Source organism: Schistocerca nitens, chromosome 1 (assembly GCF_023898315.1).
Source record: "Schistocerca nitens isolate TAMUIC-IGC-003100 chromosome 1, iqSchNite1.1, whole genome shotgun sequence".
Lineage (NCBI taxonomy): Eukaryota > Metazoa > Arthropoda > Insecta > Orthoptera > Acrididae > Schistocerca > Schistocerca nitens.
This window is the reverse complement of record NC_064614.1, coordinates 817,640,501-817,655,827: the sequence shown is the minus strand read 5'-3', so window position 1 is coordinate 817,655,827 and position 15,327 is coordinate 817,640,501. Positions and strand designations below refer to the sequence as shown.

Here is a 15,327-nt window from a genome sequence, read left to right as displayed (position 1 = left end):
AGATATCCACCAGTGTCAAAGGTTTACTGACATGCGTTAACCAGATTACGTCATGAGCTCAAATGGTATTTCACAGTCTGTCCAACAACCACCCCAGAATTAAGTAACAGCAATCTGTATACTTAAATCATACCAGGAAATATTTTAAAAATGTGTTCGACAGTTCTCTGATCTGAAGAAGGAAAGAAGCATGGTCACCGTTTAACGGCCAAACGGCATCGTGACCATCAAGATGGAGAACAAAAGCGGTTTGACGATTGAGAAAGGAATACGCTTTGGACTTATTAGGCCTAAGTCCACTTCTGTAGCTGAGTGCGGCCAACGGCCATACCATGTTGAATATACCGGTTCTCGTCCAATCACCGAAGTTAAGCAACATCGGGCCCGGTTTGTACTTGGATGGGTGACCGCCCGGGAACACCGGGTGCTGTTGGCTCCCCTTTAGTTTTGCCGGCCGTGGTGGCCGAGCGGTTCTAGGCGTTTCAGTCCGGAACCGCGCGACTGCTACGGTCGCAGGTTCGAATCCTGCCTCGGGCATGGATGTGTGTGATCTCGCAGCTTAAAAGCCGGCACGGTAGCTCAGCGTGTTCGGTCAGAGGGCTGCTCGCCCTCTGTAATAAAAAAACTGAGTAAAAGAATCAACGATCAACTTGAACGGATGTCTTGTGACGTCCGACCAGACCAAACGTAACGAACAATACCGAAAAAACAGTGGTCAGCGTAGGTTGCTGCCAGATGGAGAACCCGGGTTCGATTCTCGGTATTGCCAATGATTTTTGCGTGTTGGGAGGACTGGTTCAGGGTGCACTCAGTGATGCCAACTAGCGAATAGTAGTGGCTCCACGGTCTGGAAAGTCGGCAGAAAATGGCCAGGAGAGCGGTATGCTGACTACATGCCGCTCTATACCGCATCCGCGTGACACCGTAACGCAGAGGATGACACGGTGGCCGGTAGACATGCCACGTACCTTCACGGCCTGAACGAGGAGCTCGTTATTACATTTAAACGAATCGCTTCTTTCCTCTTGCGAAATCAATTAAGGTAACCCAGAGAACCTACAACTCGATGGCCAGAGTAATGATCCAGCTGAAGAAGATTTCCGCTGCGTGAGGCTCATGGCGGACATTGCAGCTCTCTACAAGAAGGTGTTATCGTTATAAAGCTGTAACTAAATGCAGGAAAAGCAGCAGAAGATCGCCCGTGGTGCACGGAACTGGTAGTTGACACTGGTTGCAAATAAATGTAGTGTATAGTGCATACGTAAGTGAAGATATCCCCAATAGTAAAATGGCTAGGAGTAATCATCCAGAGCGATCTAACACGGAAGCACCACACAAAAGCAGTCGCAGGAAAAGCGGAAGCAAGACTGAGAGCCTTTTGGCAACTCTTAAGGAAAAAATTAAATCATCTAACTCAATAGAGTCAAACGACACGGCCGGCCGCGGTGACCGAGCCGGTTCTAGGCGCTTCAGTCCGGAACTGCGCGACTGCTTCAGTCGCAGGTTCGAATTCTGCCTCGGGCATGGATGTGTGTGATGTCCTTAGGTTAGTTAGGTTAAAGTAGTTCTAAGCTCTAGGGGACTGATGACCTCAGATGTTAAGTCCCATAGTGCTCAGAGCTATTTGAACAATTTTTGAAACGATACGGCCATTTACGTCACCTATTTTCACACTCGCAACTCACTCATCAAAATCTCTAAGGTACTTGCCGTTGACTGCGAATCATGAAATTTGGCAGGAATACAGTACAAGTAAAGAAAAAATTGGAAAATTGTTAATTCGTAATTATATCACACAAAAAATAATTTTTTTTTCTAATTTGTTATCTGACTGTCTATTTGTCCGTCCGTTAAAACCCCTTTTTCTCAGGAACGGGTAGATGCATCAAGTTGAAATTTATGTCGGATTCTAAGGTCTATGATCTCTTGGCGTGTAAGTTAATGCTATCACACTATATGGTAATTTATGTCATATTTTGACGTTGGCAGACTTGAAAGGGTACAGTGCCGCCCGACATTGAAAATAGGTACACCATTCTTCGTGATTCTTGTCAGAACAACATATTTTTTTGTAATAATAACTCAATTTCACTTAATACACCGAAGCCGGATACCAGTGTTGGAAAGAATGACAATTTATTTATTTAATTGATCACATGTGCACTCCCACAAAATGAATCCCTACATACAATTTGGTGAGATCTGCGAAATGAATGAATGTATGGTCGTCTGCTAACCGCAGATAGTGAATGTGAATATATGATCATCTTTGAGACGGTCCTTTGGTCACCTTTAGTGGAACCAAAGAGATGAAATTTACCAGAGCTTTGAGCGCCTGAAATGTGGCTGACCAATACGGTAGCAAGGTGCTCCCCCACTTCGGCAGAGGTGCGAGATGACCTGAAGAACGCTCATGTTTTCAACACTCTGACGCTGGATCTTGAGTTGGTAAGACCTGTCTTAGGTGTGCTCCGTAAAGACAAAAGAGTGGAGAAAATGGTATGCATGTGAAATACTTAAGGGTAGTTTGGAACAATAATTTCTCTATTTCAGGAACTTTTGTGGGGAGAATCAAATGTCAGGCAGGTAATATTAAGGGGATCGTAGTAATCTTCGGAAGTGACCAACGATCACAATGAAACCACGTGTAACACTATAAGTTGAAATACTTCCGAGTTCTTAAGTTAAGCTAAATTACTGGTGTGTGTACTATAAGCTGGAAATATTTAAGAAATGGCGTGTGCAGGACTTGAAATTAGAGACAAAGGATAAAGAGAAGTACTCGTCCATGGTATCAGTTGAGGACTCGCGTGTGTGACAAATATGTTCTTAATATTACTTTGCGTGTTATGTTTCCGTGTGACGCTTGATTCAAGCTATAATACTCTGAGAGTGAAGCAAGGTGAGTCAGCCGCCTATCCAGCAACGCCACTTGGCTTGCATTGCACAGGAAGACGTGCATATATCCTCCAGAGTTCATAGTAGGAAAGAAAAGCTACGAAGTGGGGCAGTGTCGTGTGAATTCTAATTGAAGTGGGAAAGCTGAAAGTGATGTAATTATAACGTTGTGACTATTCCTTTTTTCCATGTTGCCAGTATGGTGTATTTCATGTAATATAAGTATGTGTGGTTTGCATGGGAGAGTAGCAAGATAGGTTCAGAGGCAGTGGGTTATGCATGTTCCTTTTTGTACCGCTCGGTCTGGGGGAAATTTTCGTGATGATGGGTGTGATAGTCGAAGTGTGAGATATAGCAAAAGATCCACCATCCTATCCACAAAGTGCACTGTAGTGTTAGATAATTATGAGACCGTAAGATAGAGAATCACCAATGTAAAGCCATGCCCACTGGGCGGAGTTTCTCATGTGCAATTGTTGTAGAAAATGTAATGGTATGTTTAGGTTATAGAATTTATCGGAATAAAAAATATAGTGAAAAGAAAAAGATTGGTGGCCTTTTCCTTCGAATAGTATGTAGTCATGATATCCAGAATTTATAATGTGTGCACCATTCATATTCAGTGCGATGGCCACGTGTTGATCAAAGCCGTTGGGTAAGAAAGAAAGTGTGGTATTGCCAGTGCGTAGTGAACAGTCAGAGTTGTGTAAATTACTAATAGTCAGATGTGCGTTATCCGTTTCCGTTGCATAATATTCATACAGGAGAATAATTTGTAACTTAATTGTGAGTACTAGAGCTCATGTTACTCGATAAATAAGAATGAATCCACTCGCTTGGCAGACCACTCATCTTGCAGGCGTGACTGCTTGATGCCACAGTATGAGCAAGGCATGTGGGTGCCTCTCAGACTTATTCATCAAAACCTACAGCGTGCTTCCTATTCGTCTAGAATCATGAAATTTGGCAAGAAGTAAGTTTCCACAATACAAGTAAAGAGAAAAAACGAAAATTGTTCATCTGTAACTGTATCACACGAAAAAAAATTTTTGTCGTGTTATCCGGCTGTATGTCCTTATGTAAAGACTTTTTTTATAAATCAGGAACGGATAGTCACATTAAATTGAAATCTATGTCACATACTAAGGTCTACGGTCCTTTGGAGGTGTAAAAAATTAAAGTTTCTACGTAAGTGCAATCAAAAGGTACTGCCATTTATGTCGTATACGGGGGAGAGTCAAATAAAACCTTAAATTTGTAATAACAAATCGAAATTTCGCGCCGTTATTCTGTAAGTTGGTAAACGTGCTACAAACAGCGTGCAGAATGGCCTGTAGGTGGCAGCATAGTGCAGATGCACACATACCGTCGCAGTATCAGTATAAAGATGACCGCCCCACTTGTGACTTGCACCAGGGAAGAACAGCGTTTTGTTATTCGGTTTTTGCGTAGTGTGAAACCTATTGAAATTCATCGACGAATGACGGTTCAGTACGGTGATGCATGTTTGTCACAGCAGCAAGTCTACGAATGGAGTAGGAAGTTCGCAAATGGTGTGACTTCATTGGAAGATGCTCCTTGTCCAGGCCAGGCACAACTAGTTGTGACTCCACAGAACATTGCAGCAGTAGAAGCCATAGTGAAGGAAAACCGCCGAGTGGCACTGAATGACATTTCAGCATGTTTACAGATTAGTCATGAGTCAGTACACCACATTGTGTATGATGTGCTCCAGTTTCACGAAGTGTCTGCAAGATGGGTGCCACGGCAGCTGACTCCTGAAATGAGAGAACGACGTGTTGATGGTTGTAAAGAACTTCTTCGTCGCTTTGAACGAGAAGGTGCTGGCTACCTTGTAAGAATCGTTACTGGGGATGAAACCTGGGTTCACTTCTACCAACTGGAAACTAAGAGAGCGAGCAAAAAATGGCGCCATTCCTCATCACCAAAACCAAAGAAGTTTCGAACAGAACCATCAGCAGGGAAGGTTATGCTGACTCTCTTTTGGGACGAAAAAGGCGTCATTTTGGAGAATTACACGCCTAGATGGACCACTGTCACCAGTGCATCATACACAGATCTACTAAAAAATCATCTGCGGCCTGCAATCGAATCAAAGCAACATTGATTGCTGTCAGCAGGTGTCCTTTTTCAACATGACAATGCAAGGCCCCACACTGCCTGTACAGCAGTTGCAGCAATCACAGACCTGCATTTTGAGTGTCTTCCGCATCATCCACCATACTCACCAGACCTTGCCTCAAGTGATTTCCATATGTTTGGACCACTAAAAGACGCAGTGGGAGGAAAGAAGTTCCGTTCTGGTGAAGAGGTACGCCACGCGGTGCATGAGTGGTTGCGCGGACTACCAAAAGAATATTTTTCTAAAGGAATTTATGCACTTTGTAAGCGCTGGAGGACTTGCATTGAGCGTGGGGGAGATTATGTTGAAAAGTGATACAGCTTTGTACCACTTCTGCACAATAACTAATATTTAAAAAAATATTTAAGGTTTTCATTTGAGTCACCCTCGTATTTTGATACCTTGCCAGAATCGATATCGATAACAGGCAAAAATCGTCGAAATTCTCGATTCCCGACATAGATGAACTGTCTGTATATGTTACCGGCCAAACCCGATTTTAGGATGAACTAGTTTCGCCTAGATCAAACTCGTTCATCCTGTTACTGATTGGATAAAACAGTTTAGCCAAGGTCGAATCGGTTTATCCTAGTTAGAACTCACATGCTTTAGGATAAACTGGTCCGTCCTAGTCTGAACTAATTTTGCCTAGTCGGAACACTTGTCGCTGCCTGTACGAACGAGGAATCCCCGAATCATCTCTGGCTCGCCCCTCGCGCCTCTCAACCGCTCTTCGCTCTCCCTGTTCTTTGTTTTGAACGGTATTTTGCATCGACAAGTGCGCGTGTTACGTTCCTGGTTGCACTTAAAAGATTTTATTATAATCCTAGTATAAGTATTGTGAGGCGTTTCATCATGGATGAGCCTTCGTGTAGTAGACAATCAAAAGCTGTGGAGAGAAAAGTTCCTGGAGGAAATTGTGCAGAGTGAAAACAAACGTCTTCTCATTATAATGTGTTGTCAGTAGACGAATAGGCGGATTTGGTTAAACAAGTAGAAGAGGCAAAAAAGTTGGAAAAAGAACATCATTACAAAAATAAGACTGAAACGGTTTGCTGTTTTGAAAATTGGTGATGTGAAAAAACTCATTGCTCGGTGTGAAGGGAATATAAAATACTTTGTTCCGGTTGATGAACTTTATGATGTGATTGACGCAGCTCATGTAGCTGTGGGTCATGGTGGTCGCGATGGGATGTTAGCCGAGACATCAAAAAAATATGCCAATATCACAAAGGAAATGATATGTCTCTATTTATCAATGTGTAGTGCTTGTCAACAAAAGACGACAGAAAATAAAAGAGGGCTAGTTTCAAAGCCAATTCTCCATTCGGAAATGAATAGCAGATGCCAAGTCGATTTTATTGATTTCCAAACACAACTAGACGGGAATTTAAAATTCATTCTCGTTTACCAAGACCATCTCACTAAATTTGTTCTCCTTCGTGCGTTAACATCAAAGAGGGCTGAAGAAGTGGCTTATCATTTGAATGACATATTCCTAACTGGAGGGGCGCCATGCATTCTTCAATCTGATAATGGCGGAGAATTTAGGCTTCAGTTGAACGTGCCAATCAAGACATTGAAAATATGATAAGTTCTTGGTTAAAGGAAACTTCGGCGAAGTGGTCGGAAGGATAAAGGTATGTCCAATTCATGAAAAATCGACCTCACCACTCCGGCATAAAACAATCACCTTACAAAGCATTATTCTGAACTGAACCTAGAGTAGGACTTTCCACTTCCTCGTTGCCTCAAGAAATCATGAATGATATTCAGGATGAAGATGACCTAAATATGGCAATCGAAGATGACAGCAATACTGAACTATACGAAGACAGTGATGATGATAACATTGTGAAAATTGACAGAAACGACATTCAAAATGCTAGAAAAATTGCGACAGATTAAAAAAAAAACAAGCTAAAAGAAGGAAAGCTTCATCTGGCAAATCCCATCCACCAGCTGACATTGGAGACAACGTAACCATACCTATTCCAGATATACAGGGTGTCCGAAAAGACTTTCCCTGATTACATACATTGATAACTGAGGCTAGAAGTAAGATACAAATATGAAACTTGTGTCGAATTGTTTACAACTATCAAAGTTTTTTTCTGTTTTAGGTTCGCAGTACGTAAGTAGTGGATGAGGTGCAGTGCCCAAGAAGCCATGTTAACCAATCAGGAGAAGGCACAGTGTGCCCTGTGGTACCATGAGACACGATCACCAACCACAATGCAGAGACACTTTCAGACAACATTTGGAAGGAATCCACCTGATGTCAAGAGCATTAAAGCCTTGTATGAGAAGTTCAAGAACACAGGATCGGTTTCTGACCTTCCGAGGTATGGTCAACCAAGAACCTCAGCAAAGTCCGAAGAAATCTGTGTGCAGGGCCTCACGTGAATTACAGATGCCAAAAAGCTCTCTCCATGACGTTTTACACAAACGTTTATTGTTTCGTGCATACAAAGTGCAAATCGTTCAGGCCTTGTTGCCCAATGACAGTACACGTCGATATGACTTTGCGGTCGAAATGCTATCACTTATTGAGGACGATGATGGTTATCTCAGACGAATTGCCTTTTCCGACGAATCGACCTTTTTTGTCAGTGGAGTAGTGAATCGCCATAATGTGCGCATTTGGGGTTCACAACCACCTGGCGAGGTCATGGAGTGCACCAGAGGCAGTCCAAAGTTTGGTGCACGCTATTGCACGATCGAATTATCGGGCCATTCTTCTTCGCTGAGGCTACCATCACATCTGCAGTGTATCTGGACATGTTGCAACTGTACGCTGTTCCTCAGCTGCTTCCGTATCACCCCGATGTCTTGTTTTACCAAGACGGTGCACCGCCTGATTGGGGTTTGGACGTCCGTGCCTGTCTCGATATGACCTTTCCTCGGCGATGGATTGGTCGTGATGGGCCAACGGTTTGGCCTCCACGCTCTCCTGACGTAACCCCATCAGACTTCTTTCTATGGGGTTATGTCAAGGACGAGGTCTACCGAACACGTGTACCAGATCTTGAAACCCTGCGGCAACGTATAACCACTGTCGTTGAATCGATCCCTCCAGTGATGTTGGCTAATGTGTGGACGGAAACTGAATATCGCCTAGATGTGCTACGTGCTACCAATCGTGCTCCTGTGGAAGTTTACTGATGTGTGAAAAAAACTTTGATAGTTTGTAGACAATTAGACACCAGTTTCATATTTGTATCTTACTTCTAGCCTGAGTTATCAATTTATGTAATCAGCGAAATACTTTTCGGACACCCTGTAGATAAAGGCAGAGGTGACCTTCCAAACATAATTGAAGTAATACTTCAAAAGACTGAGGTGGGCCTCTACAAAGCTGGCACAAAACATGGCGTACTTCAAAAACATTATTGCAGGTATAGTTTTATTAAAATTTTCCATAATTTTTTGTAATAAAATATTAAAAAATAGTTGTTTTAACTTCTTTTTTATTATTTAGAACTGATTTTGACGTTTGCATTCAGAAGTTTTTAGATGTGGGGGATATTAACCAGGATATTGAAATATCTTTAAGGACTGCAGCCACAAAACATTCAGTTGGATCAGGGCAAGGCTTCGTGACATGCATTTGCATGAAAAACTGCACAACAAACAAATGCAATTGTAAGAAAAATAAAGTACTCTGGCACCAAAGTAAACTTGGCAAAAATAAGTAAATAAGCAAATTGCAGATAAGGTGATTTCTGTGGATGAATATATGTAAGTTGATCTAGTGATTGTTGTGAAATTACTGATTAGTTAATAAATAACTTTAATGAATCATATTGACTATTTTATTTCTATTCCTTTATTCAGTTTACTTTACAAAGCTTAAAGAAGACACAAACTAGGTGAAATTAGTTCAGACTAGGACGTACCAGTTTATCCTAAAGCTTGTAAATTCTAATTAGGATGAACCGATTCTACCTAGGCTAAACTGTTTTATCCTATCGCTAACAGGATGGACGAGTTTGACCTAGGCGAAACTAGTTCATCCTAAAATCGGGTTTGGCCGGTAACGTATACATAATTAAGTTTGTATGAAACACTCGGTGCTCGAATCCTGCTCGCACTTATCCGTATTTTTAACTGTCGTGAGACTGGCGCAAGACATGTTTAGTATGCTGTCCATTGTTTTCTGCAACCAGCTGAAATCGAGGAACAGTATGTTCCACAACAGATCGGACGTTCTCAGGCGGACATTCAGAATATGTTCCGCAATACGTGTGTTCAGTTCAGCTACGTTTGTAATCGGAGCAAGGAATCTTCCAGATAACCCCAGAGCCAGAAGTCACACGGATTGTGATCAGATGATCTGGATGGTCAGGCTGTAGGGGAATTACGACTGATAAGTCTAGCATTTTAAAAATGCTTTTGCAGCATCTAGTTCACTGGCTGTGCGATATGCGATGGAGCGCCGTCTTCCATAAAAATGATCCTACCCGCACATACACGCTGTTGAAGGGTTGGAATGATGTTGGCGCGCAAAAGACTCTCATAGTGTTTATCAGTGATGGTACGGGTAACAGGAGAGGCAGGACTCATCTCCTTGAGGAAATATGGCCCAACAACGCGAGATGCCGTCAGTCCGCATCACACAGTTCCGTTTGCAGAATGGAACGGTACCGTTTGATGTGCGAGCGGATTTTCCGTTGCCCATATCCTTGATTTCTGTGTACTGACATGTCTTTTGAGATGGAAATGGGCTTCATCTGTCCAAAGAATACACCACGGCCATTCACTGTCAACTTCCATGCGAGCAGCAAATTATACAGCAAATGTTTCTCCCACTGGCAGGTCACCACGAAGCAACTCCTGAAAATGGGTTATTTTGTATGGGCAGCAATGCAGAATGTTGCCTAGAACTTTTTGCACCGTACTTACACATGTGTCCAAAATCAGGGCAATTCTACGTGAAGTGCGTGTTCGCACGCCACCATTCGACCTCTCCTGCAGTGCTATGGCCGCATCTTCAACAGACGTCGGATAATTTGTTTTCTTCCCTATGCCACATTGCACTTCAAAAGAACCTGTCTTTTCGAATTCTGTAATCAGTTTCTTAAGAGCCTTGACAGATATCGGACTAACGCCTTTTTTCATACCCTTGAGTGTCCAGAATTTCCGCAGAGCTACAGGCGCACTGTCATCGTTCTTGTAAAAGAACTTTATCTGCAGCGCTCGATTCCGCATTGAGACAGCCATCCCGAGCGTCTTAGACGCAAACTGAAAAACAGCCGTGTAATTCGCGTCTGTTATTTACATATTGTTTCGCCTACAACACCAAATAATGTTTCCCCCTTCCATTCAAATTTGATCGGCCGCTGATAGCCTCGTTGTTCTGCGCCCTAAAACACTAATCATCATAAAATTTGATGTCATCCTGAGCAGCGTTCCTTTTTCACAGCTTTTTGATACAGGAACTTCAATTACACTCATGTTCAGAAAAAACAGAACATCTTGAACGACTAGAGATAGGACATTCATATTCATAGAACATTTACATAGCTGCGCGGAGTGACCGCGCGGTTAGAGGCGCCATGTCACGAACTGCGCGGCTCCTCCCGCCGGAGTTTCGAATCCTCCCTCGGGCATGGGTGTGTGTGTTGTTCTTAGCGTAAGTTAGTTTAAGTAGTGTGTAAGTCTAGGGACCGATGACCTCAGTAGTTTGGTCCCTTAGGAATTCACACACATTTGAACATTTACATCAGAATGTTCTGCGGAAATGATTAGCATTTCAGTCACCTCGGATCAGCATGTGTCCTGTTGACTAGTAGGCACAGCGTCCGCCATTGTCCCTGATAACTTGTTCCATGCGTGATGGCATCGACGCGTATAAGGCGCTAATGGGGTCCTGTGGTGTAGCCATACACGCTGCATTCACCTGGTTCCAAACTTCATCTGCAGTGGTTGACACTGGGTCACAGTGCTGCACCCGTCGTTTCACCATACCCCACACCTTTTCGATTGGCGACAAGTCTGGTGATCTGGTGGTCCAGGGCAAACGGCTGACACCCTGTGACACCAACAAGGCACGTGTTCCTGCAGCAACATGTGGTCGTGCACTGTCTTGCTGGAAAATGGCGCCTGGGGCGTTGTACAGAAAGACTATGTCTACGGGCCTCAGGATGTCATTCACGTAGGTCACAATGGTCACAGTGCCCTGGACACACACCAACTGTGTTTTGTGGTTGTATCCAATACCACCCCACACCATACTGCCTTGAGCTGGCGTTGTATGTCTTGTGCTAATGCAGTCATTGTGATGCTGCTCCCCTTGTCTGCGATGAACCAAAATGCGACCATCATTTTCAAACAAACAGAACCTGGATTCGCCCGAAAACACTATCTCATGCCATTCCCCAGTGACATCGTTCTACACATCATTGTCGTCTAGTATGTTTCTGGACATTCGTCGAAGGTAGGCGGAGAAGTGGACAATGAGCAAGTAACCCTTGCCGCAATAAACGGCGACCGACTGTCACCCTTGATAGTGTACGATTACACTGTTGCGCCAGAGCCGAGGAAGAAGCAGATCTGTTCTGCAGTTCCATTCAGGTGAGGTGTCGATCTTCGGGGGAGGGGGGGGGGGAGGTCTAGGTGGAGCGACCTGGCCCATCTCGTTGGGTTCTACGGTCTTCGGTGAACACCCGTTGCACGCCCATACACTTCTCCCACACGAGCAGCAATTTTCCGGATGGATGTATCACGTTCTCTCATGCCAATAATGCGCCCTCTTTCAAAGTCACTGATGTTACGGTAGGGTACGTCTGCGAGGCATCCTGCACATCTGCTCAACTCACACAAGAGCCACAGAAACATTTTACCGGTAGGTGGTGTTGTGCCGCGATATCAAAATTGACCTTCAACAACTGGTCGATATCGTTGAAATGCTAATCATTTCGGCAGAACATGTCCTGTGAAAGTGAACGTCCTATCTCTGGTCGTTCAAGGTGTTCTATTTTTTCTGAACGTGAGTGTATAATCACCCTGATCTTATTCTCTGCCAGCTATTTGGTGTGACTGGTCAGCAACGTTAATCGCCTCGCATTTAGCGTAACGTGTGAAGTACTGGAGTTGGGGTACAGGAAGGCAAAACAATCCCGGATCGAAACCGAGAGCCAGACTGAAAAAGGTCCGTTCGGTACACCGAGAGCTACGTCGGCGTATAAACTGTTGAAAGCTATGAACAATGCGTAGCCAATTTTCTGTCAGCCATTTTCTGAGTTTGGGAAATACACCTGTATGCCTCCCATTGCGTGCTAATCTCTCTTATCTTATTCTCATAATTCCTACGCGAGATAAGCAATAGTGGCATGAGAAATGTCGCTAAGTCCGCTGCTGACATCAGTTCTCTAGATATATCCGGCAGGGTTTCGCGAAAAGATCCACACCTTTTGTCCAAAGCCTCTCATTATTCTCAGTGTTTTAATTGTTTCCCCGACTCCACCGCAGGAACGCAATACCTGATCTGAAACCCACAAAACAATACTTATGCGTTTCGTAGACAGACAGTGTACTTGATAGTTTCCTTCTCTTTCTCGCATTATCAAATTCACATCAAAGATTTAATCAAGCACCTTAGCTCAGCTACTTTATAAATACGTATGATCATTGCTAAAGTCGTTTTAAAATGGAAGATTCTAGTTTATTCTCAATATTTCCATTCACTAACGAGCTCAGCTGAAATAACAATAATTATATCTGGTGTTAGTTCTACAGTATCCTACAGAGGCCGTTACAGAAATACCGGCATTTTGACCATTTTTAGCGATACATTATATATTCATTAAGGTCCTTCATCGCTACTGGCAGTTCTCTTTTCTAATAATAAAATAAAACAAAATAAAATAATAAATATTACAACCTCTACAAATAATTCAAGGAATTAACTTGTGGGTAACGTCCCAGAGATGAAGACTGAATTAAACAGTTTTCTGTTGTGCAATTCTTACTATTTCACGGAGGAGTATCTCCACAACATCTCTTAAAATTAATGTTTTATTTTGTACTTTAATAAATATTATCACAGTTATACTTTAATATTTTAGAGTTGTCTGAGTACTCAGCGTTGGCCAGATATGTATCCACTCCCTTAACTCATCTCCTCATCTCCTCTCTCTTTGTCCATCTGATCCACCCTCCTCTCAGTCCATCTCCTCCACCACCCCCATTCTCTGTCTATCCCCTCCTCCCCCTCTACCTGTCCATCTGCTCCTCCCAACTCTCTCTGGCAATATGCTCCTCCTCCTCTGAGTCCATCTCCTCCTATCCCTTTACCTCCTCCTCAGTCCCTTTATCTCCACCTCTCCTCGCCCCCCCCTCTGTTCTCTCTTCCCATCTCTCTCTCTGCTCATCTCCTTTTCCCTTTCTCTGTTTATTTCCTCCTCCCCAGCTCTCCACACATCTCCTCTTCCACCCTCTGTCAGTCCATCTCCCTTCCCCTCTCTCTGTTCTTCACCTCCTCTTTCCATCCTCTGTGCACGTCCTCCTCCCCCTCTCTCTGGCCATCCCCTTCTCCCATCTTTCTCTGTCCAACCACTCTTCCATTTCTCTGGTCATCTCCTCTTCCACGTCTTTCCATCCATCTCCTCTTCCAACCTCTTTCAGCCCATCTCCTCCCTCCCCTCTCTGTCCATCTCCTCATCTTTACATCTTCTGTCCATTTGCCCCTGCTCCTCACTGTCTCCATCTCCTCCTTCTCGTATGTGTCCATGTCCTCTTTCCCTGTCTCTGTCTGTCCATCTTTCCCTCACCCTCTTGTGTCTTCACTTTATCACCCCCAACCCAATAGGAGGTTGCTTGTTCTTACTCCTACACTATTTCTTTCCAGATCCAAGTTTGGGTAAAATCGATCCATACGTTTAGGAGGAGCTTCCTACCCACATCTGTGCCACAGTACACAGATGTCACAAACAGTATATTTAACATATATTTAACATATTTCACACATATCTGTACACATACTTCACCTTTATCTCTAGCGAATTTCGTCTTGCAGTTTCGTTTTCAAACAGTGTAAGGAGCGTGTTAGAACTCTCCATTACATAAAACAACATATCCAACTTATCGCTATTCTTTGCTTTGTGTATGCACTCAGACATCGATAGTAACAATCTGAGGGGGAAACAGGGGAGCGCGATTCTAAGCACTGTTGTGAAACGAGGTCGGTTGAGAGCTCGGAGACAGAAGACGTGTCACGCTGACCTCACGTCGGTGATGGCAGATCTTACCCATATGTAACCTACGTGCAACCAATTCCGCAGCAGCAGCGGCTAAAGCTAACCTGCATAACACTGTGTGCGGGTTGTATGAGTATCAGTCCTATCATTCTGTCCCGTCTCTTTGTCAGTGTTTTCCACATATTCCTTTCCTCTCCGATTCTGCGCAGAACCTCCTCATTCCTTACCTTATCAGCCCACCTAATTTTTAACATTCGTCTTAGCACCACATCTCAAATGCTTCGGTTCTCTTCTGTTCCGGTTTTCCCACAGTCCATATGTCACTACCATACTATGCTGTGCTCCAAACGTACATTCTCAGAAATTCCTTCCTCAAATTAGGGCCTATGTTTGATACTAGTAGACTTCTCTTCGCCAGGAATGCCATTTTTGCCACTGCCACTGCTAATCTGCTTTTGATGTCATCCTTGCTCCATTCGTCATTGGTTAATTTGCTGCCTTGGTAGTAGAATTCCTTAACTTCACTTATTTCGTGACTATCAATCCTGCTGTTAAGTTTTTCTCTGTTCTCATTTCTGCTACTTCTAATTACTTTCGTCTTTCTTCGATTCTTCCGTACTCGACTGTTCATTCCATTCAGCCTATCATATAATTCTTCTTCACTGTCACTCAGGATAGCAATGTCATCAGCGAATCGTATCATTGATATCCTTTCACATTGAATTTTAATTCCACTCCTGAAACTTTCTTCTATTTCCACCATCGCTTCTTCGATGAACAGATTGAACAGTAGGTGCGAAAGACTACATACCTGTCTTACATCCTTTTTAATCCGAGTACTTCGTTCTCCCTCGTTATTCCCTCTCGGTTTTTGTACATATTGTATATTACTCTGTCTTTCTTTAGCTTACCCCTACTTTTCTCAGAATTTCGAACATTTTACACGATTTTACATTGTCGAATCTATTTTCAGGTCGATAAATCCTATGAACGTGTCTTGATTTTTCTTCAGCCTTACTTCCGGTATTCAACCTCTCTGGTGCCTTTACCTTTCCTAAAGCCAAACATCATTATCTAACACATGCT

The 15,327-nt window shown here is 43.4% G+C and overlaps 1 non-coding gene across 1 annotated transcript; it reads left to right on the top strand.

Moving 5' to 3' along the window:
• The first annotated feature begins 317 nt into the window (after window positions 1-317).
• On the top strand, window positions 318-436 carry LOC126203199 (5S ribosomal RNA). Its single transcript, XR_007540239.1, has one exon. It is a non-coding gene; the product is annotated as a 5S ribosomal RNA (ribosomal RNA).
• The last annotated feature ends 14,891 nt before the right edge of the window (window positions 437-15,327 follow it).